The sequence below is a fragment of the Anser brachyrhynchus genome, assembly GCF_964034855.1.
Source record: "Anser brachyrhynchus genome assembly, chromosome: 2".
Lineage (NCBI taxonomy): Eukaryota > Metazoa > Chordata > Aves > Anseriformes > Anatidae > Anser > Anser brachyrhynchus.
Window position 1 is genome coordinate 42,469,725 of NC_137695.1, and position 14,709 is coordinate 42,484,433.

Sequence of the window (14,709 nt, forward strand, 5' to 3'; positions counted from 1 at the left end):
TTTGATTAGATCAGAATTAATTCAAGATGGATTCCTTATTATCTCTTGACAGGGCTCTTGCTCTCATGCTGAGATTTTAGGAAGCCCTGAAATACCCTGAATGTTAGAAAACATAAATACTTTTGTATTCTGCCTACAGTTTGTGATTTTGTTATTGTTAAAAATTTAAGAGGTAACTGAGGTGTGAAACCAAATCGTAATCCTGTTCATGACAGATGTACTGTATTACCAACTCTGTTGGAAGTGCTAAATGACAATGTCACATGGACAATTTTTAGCTGGGAAGGAGAGATGCACTAGCAGTTTAAGGGATAAATAAACACTGCATGTTTAAAGAGCCTCACAGTACAAAATAAATACATTCTGAACATGATGATTCCTCTCTCAGGATATGGTTACCTGTTTGCACCACACAAAACCAACACCAGCATAATGTTCCCAACCCAAAATAGCTGCTGTGCTTCTGCTCTGAAGGTTGTGAGACATGATTTTCGCATATCCTAAAAGTCCAAATGCAGCAGCGAACAACAGCTAACTTCTCTGTGCTTAGCATTATGCAGACTAAGTGCTGAGGTCTTAGTTATTTGATAACAGGGTTCCTCATCCTCCTTTTGTCCTTTTTAAAAATTATTATTATTTTATTTTCCTGCTTAAATAATATCCTAGTCCAGACATTTTAGCTTCTTGCCAGGCCTGGAGACTTTCGCTCCTCTCTGTGCATGTGAAGAGGGCATGCTGCATTCTTACTCTGGTTTATGGATGGAAACATTCAAGGAAAAGCTGAGGGAAAGGGCAAGCTGAATGCATCTCTGCTCATTAGGGGAAGTAGGAACATGGAGTTTTCTCACAGAAACCTGCTTTATATGCTGGAAAGTTTTCCCAGCCTTGTATGGCTGGAAAGTTTTAATTGTTGCGTGTGTGTGCGTGTAGTAGCTTCATTCTTCTGTTCTCCCATTTCCTCATCCCTCTAAAACTTTTCTGAGTTAACTAAGACATGTCTTCAAGGTTCATTCACTCGCTATTGCTTGTGCCTGTGGAGGTGACTGTTCTACGTGCACACAGCAAAGGAGGATGAAGGGCAGGGCTGGAGTATCTCTCAAAGTTTCTCAGGTTCCTCCCTCTCTACCTTGTGAGACAGTATTGCAAAATCAGCTCAGGCATGATTTAAAAAGCAAAAGCAAAATGAATTCTCCAAACACCACTGATGTACAGTGATGGAGCCATTCAATCAAGTCTTCAGCAGCCTCAGGTTTATCCTGCAGACAGATCAGATCCAATCAGCTTCCTAACTGCTAATTCTTTTTGCAGATTTCTTAACAGGAAACCAAAGAATTAAGCCATGTTGATGCTGAGGCTTCCCTTCTTTTGGGTGGTACCTCTCTCTTTTGTTGTTTGCAAAGTTAACTGCAGGGGACAAGATGTTTCTTTTGGTTAGAAATACAGAACAAACTCATACTAGAATACTCAGGCATTTTGAATTCCAGGGCAGAAAAAAGAAACGGATGGGGGTCTCTGGCAGCATGAAGGAGGGTGTACTCTTTCTACCAACCAACTCAATCTGTGGTGAAATTGTGAAAGCCACGGTCACAACCACAGATTTAACTGAGTTTGAAAGGCGAGTGTGCGTTTGCGTGCCACGAGTACTCAGTTACAGCTAAAGACAGGAAAAAAAAAAAGAGAAACCCCATTTAAGGTATTCTTGGCTTTCCTTCTGCTTCTGTACTTCACTCGTTTTAGTGTTTGTAGTTCTCCATCACTGTTTATTGATAAAGCAGTGGATGGGACAGACTGCATCATCACTTAAGCACATTTGGGAGGAGAAATTGCCACTAGCATGGCACACCTGAAGTCATCCCTGCTTGGGGTGACTTCTAATCCACCGCAGAACCACAGGTGTGGGTTTTGTGCTGTTAAAAACAATTTATCACCTCATGGAAAAGAGATGGAAGAGGGGTGTGAAGGGAGACACCACCGAGGACACTGCTGTACTGGGCTTGTGAGAAACAGGAAGAAACTTCCATTGGATCCCCTCCCCATAACACCTTGCCCTGTACGGTTTAGTTCACATCTGTCGGATACAACCACATATATCTCCACCACCTATGCCTCATTTTTCCTGATTTCTCAAAATATAATTAGAATTGGGAATTATCCACCGTTTCCACTGTTTTAGCTTTGTCTACAACTCCCGTGTTATATGGATAAAAGAAATATTTCTTTAGACGTATTTAACCATTTTCACATGTCCTGGTGAAATACTGCTGTCAGATGCTCCACTCCATCTCTTCTGAGTATAGGCCCAGAGGACCAGCAGCACTGACAGAAGTGCAGATATGGAGATAAACCATGGTCACCTCAAGGTCTGGTATAACTATTGTCTATCTAAACCGCAGAGGTTGCTTCTGGTGAGAGTGCTGCTGGCAGAGGATTTCTGATCTGACATTTGAAAAGTACAAGCGAGAAGCTTTAATCTATAATGTGTTATTAACACAGCTAAAGCAGTTTGACAGCCCCTAACAGACATGGTGCACCCTGGGCAGTCCATCTCAGATGCTGTCCTTGGTCTCTGCCTTACAGCAGCAGCCTATAAGCCTTGGTAGGCACAGAGGCAGCTCCTCCCAGGGGATGTTGCTGGGAGAAGTTTTTGCTTTTATCCCTGTTCCAAGACAACACTTTGCCTTAAGCGCCTAAGGGGGCAGAAGCCAGGTTTCTCTTTATTTTGCTCCAGGCAAGTATACAACCACCAGGTTTCAGAGAGAGCGGAGCAGTGACACGAGTCACCATAACTGCGTTGGTCTAGGCTATTTTGTCATGACCGTGCTTTTGAACTCCAGTGGTATAGCTCAAGCAAAGTGGGGCAGGATTCTGGCCCAAAGTACATGATGCAACAACCAAAGGCAAATTCACTGCGCATTGGCACCTGTGAGCTGAAATAAGACCACAGCAGAGCTAAACTCTAAACACGTGGTGCCACTTCATGTGGTTTACATTCAACCAAAGAAGAAAACACATCCTGAAACTGCCCCTGGGCTACGCCATGTATTTTCAGTAGAAGTTAGTTCACTGTTGTATGAAGCCATTTTGTTACAAGGATGCACAATCTAGGGAAAAAGAAAGCAAATCTAACAGAAAAATGACAGGATCTAGAGACTAATGTTGACACCTAGATCAGCAGTTGGCTGTCCGCACAGCCAGCTCTTGTTTCGGTTCCTCTGAAGCCTGGTCAGAAACTGGAAGTGGTAACCACGCTGGAGAGGAGTCTGTTTTTTCAGAAACATATTCCAGGAAGAACTCGTATGCAAATGCATTTAAGTTGATATAAAAGCATCTTGTACAGTAAATGTTATTTCCCTTCTTCAACAGGAGTCACTACAAAATTTCTATAACCTTTATTCTGACCTGAGTGTCAGCAGGGGGGTGTATGAGTTTAAGTAGACAAATTTGCCTTATTATACTCAATACACTTGGGCAGCTTAAGCACCCTGTCAACCAGAATTTTGGCAGCAGAGGGCTCTTTAATTTAGTTTGCAAAGGAGGACACCGTGCTATGGCTAAGAGCTGAGGGAAGGTGCTTTTGGATAAGACCGTTGAACAAGACTGGATTACTAATGCTCACTTTCAAGGTATGTATCACTTGCCAATTTGCCACAGTTTTGAGAGCCCTCTGGCCACATGCTCCTCTCTGTTGCCCAGCTGGAGCTGAGGTTGGAGAATGGGGTCTTCATCATCTTTAGAGGTCCCTCCTCCAGCCCCAGCTGGTTGGGCAGGGGCTGACCCAACTGCTGTGGCAAAAGTTGCTGTTCCCTTGGTTTTGCCAAGACCTGCTTCAACCCTCTGTGCAGCCACGTGCTAACCAAAGGGGTAGAAACCACTAGAGAAAGACTGGGAGAAGAAGGAACACTTAAATCATGTCTTTTTTTCCCCCTCTTTGCTTCTTTTTCAGCCTATAGGCAAAATTATTAGCTTTAATTCAGTCTAGACTTGTGCCTTGCAATAGAGAAGGTAATGAACTGCTGGACATGCACTCAGTTTTCCTCCTCAAGGCTTTAAATCAAGAACGCATCTGAAAAATGTGCTCTCATTCAAACAGATCCTAGAAGTGCATTGGGAAATCTATGAAAATAGCATCCTCTGATTAATATTCTTTCTGATGTAACATCTATTAATCTAAGGGGAACCGGCAGGTATGAGGGAACCTTACTGCCTCGGTGCTAGAGCAGTTACTTCAACATCAAGAATATGTTTGTTGAAGAAGCTTTGAGAAAAGCAACTGCAATTTTGCAAGTGATGACCAAGGAGGTTCATCCGACATCCATTAAATGCAACGAGTCTAACACTGCTCTACCTTGTCCTTTCAGAAGAAACTGAACAACTCGAGTACAACTTCCCCCGCTTCAGATTCCCCTCAGCCCCTCCAAACTCATTTCTGTACTGGACTTCTAAGCCAATGCTTGGTGCAAAGCTCAAGTGTTTGAAGGCTGAACAAAATTACCTGTGGAGAGTTCAGAAACTGAGCTACCCCAGAAGTGTGTGGGTAGCACAGAGGGATTTTCATACAGCAGGATTTTTCATGGGGTATCTTATTGGTTTCAACCAAAAGGTTACAAGTGGGTGTAGGACTTAGATTAAAGAAGGTTCACCTTTTTTCTTTTCTCTCATTAATCAGGCTAAAAATAACTAGTAGGATTGTTCTGTTTTATAGAAGACTCTGAAACTTGTAAGAACTTCATATTTGTAAAAGTGCAGTAATGAAAAAAGACCAGAATGAACTGGAGGCTAGCTAAATGGATAGACCTCAGCCCTCCTTTCTCTTTGAGACAACTCACAGTGGGCTTTGCTCTAGCTCACTGCTCCAGGCAAGACCCAGCTTTTCTCCTTTGCTCCTCTCCACCTTCCCCTTGCAACCTCTGAGATCCCTTACAGAGTAATTCACTTTCCAACAGTGTCAAGCACAGTGAGGTGTTTCTACAATAGCAAACATTTAGTTAATTGAAAGTCATCTTTCCAGATCCCATGACTTCTCATTGAGGAGAAGTTTCCCCAGTTGCGTCTGAAAAGGTTGCTTTTGTACCAAAGTGAAGTTTTCATCAAAAGAAAACAAAGCTTTAATGGCATTCCAAAACCTCTTCAGAGCTATGGATAACTTCAGTCACCACTCCCTCCTCAAAGATATAAGGATGTTCAGAAAGCACACCCAGGCAGAAAGAAACATGATGACAGGCTGAAAGGATGGCAGGGCTAGCATTAAACAGGAATCTGGATTCAAAAATCAGGGCTCGGAATTAGCTGTTCCCACAGGCTTTCAGGCTCAAAAGACAGTGAATACAGTGAAGTAGTCGCCTTAGAAAACACAAATACAACATCAAAATGATTTCAGTTAAAATGAAGCTTATATCTTAAGGAAAAATTTGCCAAATATTTATTTATTTTTAAAATCTGCATTTAAGCCAAAAATCAAAACCACAGTGAAAAAAATTAGTTTGAAAGCATCTTCAGCTCCCAGAAGCTTCAAGACATGACCCAAACAGATGTGGAAACAGAATTAAACCAGTAAATAACCCATTGTCAGTCTTTCTAATTTAAATTGATCCCTTGCCTAAAGGATTCTAAACCAAAGTAGATTCTTAATATTCCTAAACTGTTTGAAGGTTTCCAAACCAGTTTGCCACTTTCTCAGAGACAATACTTAGAAATCCGAAGAAGTTCAGAGTACTGGTTCTCATTTTGTCTCTTTGTCCAACTAAAATAGAGACCATGCCAAAAATTTGCCTTCTTCCACAACAAAATTAGTAACAAACAAACAACAAAAAGAAAAAACAGAATTTTAAAGTAACTTTAAAATAATTTGATTTTCTTGTATCAGCTAGAATATAAAATTATCAGTAGTAGTATCGCTTTTTTCCAAGTCCATTGTGCATTATCACCATTTACACTTTTTTTTTTTTTAATCTGTAGAGAAAGCAAAAAGAATAAAACACTATACTGGGTTCTCTTTCATAGTAGAGGATCACTGGGAAATGAATGGAACCAGATACACGAGGCAAAGAGCTTAATGGGCATTTTTTGTTTTGTTTTTCCTGAAAAAGTATACAAAATGTCATAAGAACATTAGAATGCCTGTCCTGGTTAGACCTTGTTTATCCTCATATCATGCAGACAGAAAAATATATCAGAAGAGGAAAAGCATGTTCTGATACTTCCAGAGACTATCGTCCCATCTTCTACTAATAATGAGATTCAGGGAATTCGTAGTAGACCTAGGTGAGTTAAAATCCCACAAATTTGCCTATTCCCCTTTGAAAATCATGCAAGAAAGAACATCTCCCCCTGTATATGCACAATGAACTCTATCACTAGTATATACACATGCTTACTGCGTTCACACACTTTTCTCATCACCGTGTTATGACAAACTAGCACTTGATGCCATAATGGAGGTTAACAGCTTCACAATAATTTACGGTGACTGCAAAATACTGTCTGAAAAAAAATCTCTGAATACAGTTTGATCTGCTACTATTATTTTCACTTTCTTATTTTCTTTCTTTGAGTTTGTTAAAAACAATGATGTAATTTACATTACAAACCTAGCATTAGTTACATTACTAGTACTAGTATTAGTTACATTACAAACCTAGTATTAATTGTGATCAACAAAGTTGTGAAAATACAGAAGACATAGCTTCTTTATTTATGCACAGGGAGAGCCTGGAGGGTTTTTAAATTTATATAATTATATATATATATATATATGTGTGTGTAAAGAAAGGAAGTAAGGCTTCTGATTGTTTTCTGTATTCAGAATGCACTGTTCTAGTCCCTGCTGAGGCTGGAAAATTACTGATGTTTTTCACAGGAGAATGGGGATACCTGACTCTTGCAGGTAGGACCTTAACTGGAAGGTCTACAGTCTAACACATTTTTATTTTTAATAGTTATGTAGCTTTAATTATAGGTAAACACTTTGGAGAAGGAATGTCTTTCTTAGAAATGCAACAGTCTTAACACTTTGATTAAGGCAAGAGAGATTGCAGTGAAACATATGTTTAAGTACCCTCCGTGTTTCTGAGGAGAAAATGCAATGGGAAAATGAGGAAAACTGCAAGTCGTTTTAATGTATCACAAAATGGTTAGAAACATCATGTAGTTCAGCTCTTCACAGTTAAAATGGCTTAAAAAGGGCTAGAGGTTAGTGCATCAGAAAACAAAAACTGAAGGAAAAAGTGGTTGGTGCAGGAAAAGTAAGCTCAACAAGGTTCCAAAGTGCTGGAGATGATGGGTGCCAAATCCCTCCGAATTAGATTTGGTTTTGTGACTAGGTGATGTGGCCAGGACTGGGCACACGCAGTCCCTGCATTAGTGGAGCAATACCAAGAGACCCTGCTACTGGGGAGAGAGCAATGCTCTCCATACCGTTAATACAGATTAAAAACCACCAGGGCTGGGTGCATGGGTGAGAGCTATGCCAATGTGCATGAAACAGGCATAGCAAAGAAAAGTGAGAGGAGGGGGGGAGGGAAGAGAAAAGTTATTAAATCAAAATGCAAAGCATTTCTACATCAATATGTTAAAAATCCCTGCATTAAAAAGAGCAGAGGGCTGACAGAAACCACATCTCTATAAACTGGCAGCGTATCAGAAAGTTTTTAAAAATACTCGAAGAGGTGCGAACCACCAAGGGGACGCTGCTGCTTGCAAACTGGAAAGCAGCTCGTACTTCTCAGGACGTGACTGATTTCAGCCCTTTCTCATGCGTTGGCAGGTTTCCCACGCGGTTTCTGCCAGCTGATCGCAAGGGGGTCTGCAAGGTCAGCATGGTGCCCACCAGCCTGGAGGTGCAGCGGCTCTTCTCCTTGCCAGGGCCAAGGTGATGGCAAGACCATGGATTTTTTGGGGGCTGTGGACAATGATCTCAGCACCTCTTTTCTTTCAGGAAGGGCTAGAGTGTCCCATGGGCACATGGTGGGACCACACGTTCACACAGCAGGCCAAGGGCACCATAACGTGCTGTATGGGCCATGAGACGAGACCGAGAGCTGGGTCTCAGCTTCACCACACACCTCCTGTTGCTGTGACTTCATGGCACGAGGCGTTTGGTGGCAGTGTCAATGCAGCTTGCCACAGCCTCCCAGGGCTGCTGCCCCCCCACCACACTTCTTCTCCTCCTCTTCCTCATCCAGGACAGTGAGGTGCCAAGGCAGAGCCAGGCGGGTGGTCCAGGCCTTAGGCCGGCGCCTGGATGGGCAGGTTGGCAGAGGAGGACGGTGCACCAGCCAGGGCTGCAAAGCCTCACGTGTCCAAAACACAGCTCCTTGGGCAGCTCAGGCTGCTCAACACTCGGCTGCCAGGGTCCTCCCCTGCCCTTCCCCAGGGACCACCCAGCGAGGAAGTCTGGGGGGAAGGAGCCAGCCATGGCTGCACAGTTTTGGCAGGCGGCAGGCGGCAGGGCCAGGCCTGATCATGGCCCCGGCTCCCCTCCGTCTGGGCAATGGGACCTGAGGCCGGTGCGGCCTCCCCGTCAGGTTCCCACACAGGCTAGCAAGGCCTGACGAACAGCAGAGGATGCTTTGCTCAGGCTGTCAGAAACAAACAGTGCAATTACCCTCTGCAGGATCGCTTTAAGTCGCAAACAAAAGATGACAAACAAAACACACAACAGATCCCCATCGTCCAGGCCCGCTGGGCAATCAAGGAGAGGCTGACAATGGCAAGGCCCCCAGGCCGGGTGCCAAGGACAGTCACCCCCAAGGACAAGCACACGCTGCTGCCTCACAGAGCCCCTGGCCACCTGCCAGCCCTTTTGTCTAGCACGTATCAGGCCCATCCTTGCTCACAGACCGCTCTGGCTATGCCAAAGCTGCATCTACTGCCAGCCTCCTTGCCAAGAGTTCATCGCCTTCTCCTCCCCGCTGCAATCTCAACCCTCTGGTGTCAGCTCCTGCCCGCGCACCTCCTCTTCCTCCTCCTCCTCCTCCTTCCCAGGGAGCAGCAACACCTGCCTGAGCTGGATGCAACACCAGGGTTAACACCCGGTATCCAGAAATGAGTCAGCCTGTCCCTTTGCCCCAACAGCTGCTGCCTGGTTTCCAGAAACGTTGACTGTTTCCAGATCACCCAAACTTCAGTTGATTACATCAAAACACAATTCTGAGCCTCAAAAGTGGAAGAGTGCACGAGTAACAGACAGCGCTGTGCTCCCCGAGCAAACACCTTGGAGGAGTATGAGTGAACTTGAAATAAATGTTTGTCAAATGCCCATTTGACAACCAAATGTCTTGGTTGAATGCAATGATGTCTGCAGTTACCAAAAAGTTTCATGCAAGCCTCACTGCTTGCAATTGTTTTTGACACAGTCCCCATTCAACCTCCCCACCCTGCCAGCACCTCTTTTTTTTTTTTTTATAAAAAAAAAAAAAGGAAACACAAGGACACTAAGTTTTTGACTTAAGACCAAAAACCACATCTACTCCTTTCTCACATAGAGACCTGATGATCAGGGCTGATAGAGGGTTAAGGTCAGTTTGGCTGAATGCTGGGTCACTTGGGCATTGTCCGAAGGGCTATCTGAATCCTTCACAGCTTCTAAACAACACACGAACACAGAAATGAATACAATTTCTGTGAGTTGCTGCTGTGAGATAGGCAGGAAATACTGCGAGAACAGATTTTCGCTGTGTACATCGACGTTTCCACTTCCAGACTAGGAGGAAGTCCTCCACAGAAACTTAACTAAAACCCAGTAAGTACACAAGTTCATCAACACAGGGCTTCAAGGAACTCAGCTAATGGCCCCTGTAGTATGCGCTTCAGAGGAGGGACACTTTTTTTTCCCTTGATTATGAAGCGTTACAAGCAAATATATGCAATAGTACTATTTCTGGGGTATCTAAGCATTGCTTAAGAGACAAATGCATATATACTCTGTAAAAAATGTAAATTTGCAAATGAACATTTTGGGACTTCAGGGTCTATGTATCAGAATCAGTACCTGCTCACTTTCAGCATTGTCAGCCTGTACGGATTATCGTATGTCTCATGAATACGGCGCTTCTGAAGTCCTAGATCCTGAAATCACATTGCTTGATAATAACCTCAGCTTCTTGGCTTTTTCTTTTTTAATGAAAAATCAAGTAGATCCATATTCACTCATGCAATTAAATAGCCCAGAATATTTATCACACAATCAATGTAGTGTTTGAACCTTGGCTTCTCCCACTTATTTGCAAAATTTTGTCGATAGCAAGAAGCCAAAAGTGATTGGAAAAATAATTGAGGTTCTGGGAGAAAAAAGGAAGAGCAAAAGAAAACTGGTTTTTTTTTTTCCAAAAATTTTTCAATAGCCTTTCCCATCTCCCCTCATCATGTATACATTTTAATTTTTTATTGGAAAGAATATTGATTACTATTTAAATGAAAGAAAAGTGTTTTAAGATGTATAGAGAAAAAGGCAAGGTGCCTTTTACTTAAACAAAAAGGAACAATTCCTTGAAGAGCACCATAGTTTTCTGTGCAAGTTTTTTACTGCTTTATTTTTTTGAGTTGAATTCTCCCTCCCCATCCCCTAATTTTCCCCATTTCTCCCTGTTTACTCACATTCCTAGAACTAGTCATTCACATTACACTTCATCGGTCATTTAACATAAGCTTACAGCAAATCAGATTTAAATTCTGCATGTTAATACTGATTCCAAATGATTGTTTTCATTTTGGCTCACTCATACACTTGATTTCTGCAATATTAAGCTCAAACAGTCCCTGTTTGCAGCTGGTGAGTAGTTTTTCATTTACTTTTACCACCAATTGAAAAAAAAAAAAAGCATGCTGTAGTTTATTAAACCAAGTCTCCATTAGTCATCATGAACCATATAACCAACAAACAGGGTTGTCATTTCGGATAGTCATTGGCTGCTCGGGGTGAGGGTGGAGGTATGTGGGCTATGAGTGGGAGCAAAGAGGTTACTGAGGTTAAAAAGAGGAACATATGACTGTGTACGCCCCTGGTGCCTCCGCTGCTTATTCCCTCCTCGCTTTTCACCTCATGCTGGTAGGCACACAGCCAGCACACTTGCCCGCAGATCAGTGGCTTAGGTAGCAACTCATTTTGCTCACTTTAAATAATGGATGCGGTTGTGCATGTGTCTTTTTTTCAGCACATGCAAGTTCAATACAGCAGAAAATGTGGCACATGCCTGTATTGTTCCCCGTAGTATTTGGCTGACTTGTTTAGCTGTATAATGGGACATGTGTCACTAGGAATTCTCCTAAATCTGTGTGAATTCATTTATGCCTAATACACATGCACAGATGGAAGCGCACCCAAACACATGCGTATACCTGTATTAACTTGAGATCTTCCTGCCTCACTCTACCCTCAACAGGATTGGCAGGGAGAGCTCTGCACAGCTGAGAAATCACACCAATACCAGAGGCTGAATGCCCTGGTCTGCCTGAGCTCTGCAGTCTGAGAACCAGCAAACAAAAGAGGCAATTCAGGGCATGCTCCAAGTCACCCTGCCAGCTCTGTCACCCCTGACAATAAAATGGTCACAGTTTTCAATCTGCTGCGTGCCTTTACCACTGCCCCAAAGCCCTGCTCTTGCTTTTGCGGGAAAAATCACTGGGCAAGATACTCACTGCTCTTCCACAACCTCAGCATCACTCACTGAAGATAACCTGGCAACAGGGACACCAACCCAAGCTTGGTGCTTTCCTCCAAACCTTTGTGTGGAGGGGCTCCCCATGGGAGTGAGCTGCTCCTGTCTCCCAGGTCAGGGTTGGCCAGGCTGTGTAGGCTGGAGGGCCAGTTTTATTCCAAGATTATCCCACGCATTCCCCTAGAACTACCTCTGACCAGCACTGGCAGGTGTCTCCAGGCACCATCCCACCCCAAAACACAGTGATACCTTAACAGATGGGCCAGCATGCCCAGAGTAATGTGGGTGAGGCAGCGCGCTGGAAGGGCTGCCCCCAAGGAGATCTCCATCAGTGCTGGAAAGAAGGGGCACTGTCTGTCTTTTCCTCTTTCCCCCTTCCTTATGCTTTTCCTACTCACCTTTCGGGAATTTTGTTCACCTCCTGTTTATGCTCAGAACATGCAGAGCACTTAGTGCCTTCCTGATTTTCCACACTCTAAAGCAACACTTAAAAGAACAGAGAAACAGCTGAAATCTAGGCCAGTTCAAAAACAAATTAAGTGGCAGCCCTGGTTACTACACCTGTCCCTGAATCCCCCTTAATATTGTTTGTGGTTTTGCATCACGTTTTCCTATGTTAAAAAAAAAAAAAAGAGAGAAAAAAAAGTCTCCTTTGTTGCCAGTTGAAGAACCCACAAACAAATGGGCAAATCTGACTAACTGGTTATGCAGAGAAAACAATGGAAATGTGTATGCACCAAAGGCTGTCAACAGGCCCACAGAAAGGATTGGAAGGGCAGAAAAAAATTCTTTAAGCTCTTGTAACAACAAAATGTCAAAAGCAAACAAATTGCAGACAGAAGTGGGAACTAAGTGTTGACTGCGTCTCCTCAAGGGCCCGGCAAACAAAGCAGTGCCAGCCTCCCATGGGCTGCCCTAGTGCTGCTCTGGGACCGTCCTGCAGCTCTCCCCACGTTCATCCCCACAGCCCACCCGCCAGCATACTGCAATTGATTTCAGTCAAAGTTTTCCTGAGTAAAGGTGGGAAATACAAGGCAGCATCATATTTTCATGTGGTTATTAGGAATCCTTGCTCCTGCCCCTCCCCTTTAATTGCTGTTAATAAAATTTAACTAAAATTCTGTCCTGACATTCAAATACTGGTATTTGTAGTATTTGTAGTGCCTTTTTGCCCCCCCCCCCCCTTTTTTTTTTTTTTTTTTTAATTCTGTAACCTAGAACAGGCTGTGAATTTCCTGGCTTCTGTGGGTTTGGTAGGAAACTCAATGTTACTATTTTGATGCAGAATGTAGACATTTTTGTGGTCATATTTACCATAGCTGAGCTAAACTCAACAGGAAACAGCATTTATGTTTGCCTGTTGGCTCAGCGTACATATCCCGCAACTACAGCGCAGAAACAATTGATAACTCGATGGGAAACCCATGAAGGCCAATTTAGATAGACAGAAGGAACTCAGAGGTGTTATGACAGCCATCTCGGTATAAACCATACCAAGAAGATACACTGCTGCTTTGCATTCGAGAACCTGTATAAAATCATGAGCAGCTACACAGTCTTGGTAACTAAACTGGGGCTGTTTTATGCTCCCTGGGGGGAAAGAGGCGTCAGAAGGGAAACTTCCACAAGGAAGCTTAGAGCTTGCCCTCCCTTTCATCTTTTCTTCTGAATTAGTTGGCACAGCAAATCCTCTTTTTGTCATAGTCATTCTAGGAAGAAAAGAGAGTTGCTGGAAATCTCTGGGGAGAATAATCCAACCTAGGGAGTCAGAAAATGCCTGTTTATGTGTTCGTTTTCTGGGACAGCTCACCTATCCACACCCAGCAAGGTTTGGTATAACAAATCTTTGGGACCATTGCAGCTTGGAAGTTGGAAAGGACAGAAGGCTTCAGATAGCACCACAGGTCCCTTCTGTCCCCAGGGCAGAAAACTGTGTCAAAGTTGCTAAAATAGCTATGGGTTGGGCAAGTGTTGAGCTGGGTCTGAGAACCACAACATTTTGGAGGGAATCTGTGGGCAGCGGCACTGCTCACCTCACCGAGACTTGATTCAGTTAGGTACTGGTCTCACCTTGCCTGTTTTAAAAAGGGAACCTTCCTATGAATTTCTGTGCTCCTAGGGCTCTAGCATCATGACAGGAGTCGGACTCAATGATCCTCACAGGTCCCTTCCATGTCAGGACATTCTATGATTAAACTCAAAAAGAAATATAATCAGATCTATCTCCTGTGGGGATTCATCTGACCCTCACCCTGTTTGACCACAACTCACTTGTACTTCCTCCCATATAGTGGCTAGGGGGTGCCAGGGCTATTACGGGGTAATGCTCCTCACTTGTCCTTTTCTCTGCTCCCTGTTCTGAATTTGGAAGTCTTGTTCCCTGTGAGGGTCTCGGGAGGCTCTGCACAGCCCGTTTTTAGGTATTATCTGGGTTGATAGCTCTTGCTGACAAGGCCAGAGGTCTTACCAGGGCCACAGACTTCCTCTGCGATCTCCACCTATGCCGCTTGAAAAAAGCGCTGTGAAACTTGAAGCTCACTTTCTATCAGGCAAGTCTTTATTTATAGTGATAAAAGATAATACTGAATAGTAGCCTGACCAGGGTGGGAACAACTGTTAGATGCAAGGTTTCCAATTTTGCACGCTGTGCACCTGGCAGCACTTCATGTACCACCAGCTTCAGTTCCCCCGCCCCGGCCACTCCGTCAGCTTTGCCCACTATTTGTGTGGCTTCACACAGCAGCAGGGGAGAGAAAAATATATTAAAAATAGGAAAATGTGACTGTCAAAGTCCCAACCTTGGCAGGTGAAACTTTGAGTATAAAGAAACTCCAAAACTACATTTAACTCAATTTTGCAATGGCCATCCACGTTTTCATGTGTCCATACAATCCCTCTGTTAAAGGAAAGCTGGCACATCCCAGCCATGTTTCACGTCCTAGCCAAGCAGTGTTATTTGAAAGCCGTATCATGACCACAGTTAAGAAGAAGCCATGATTCCTCTTCAAGAATGAGGACAGACATTGGGGAGTGAATGTAACAGGGATGGTCAGGA

At 43.6% G+C, this 14,709-nt stretch overlaps 1 protein-coding gene across 15 annotated transcripts in view; it reads right to left on the bottom strand.

Moving 5' to 3' along the window:
- The window catches only part of LOC308189295 (uncharacterized protein), a 57,381-nt gene that overhangs the window by 19,266 nt on the left and 23,406 nt on the right, over positions 1–14,709 (bottom strand). The window lies entirely within an intron of this gene.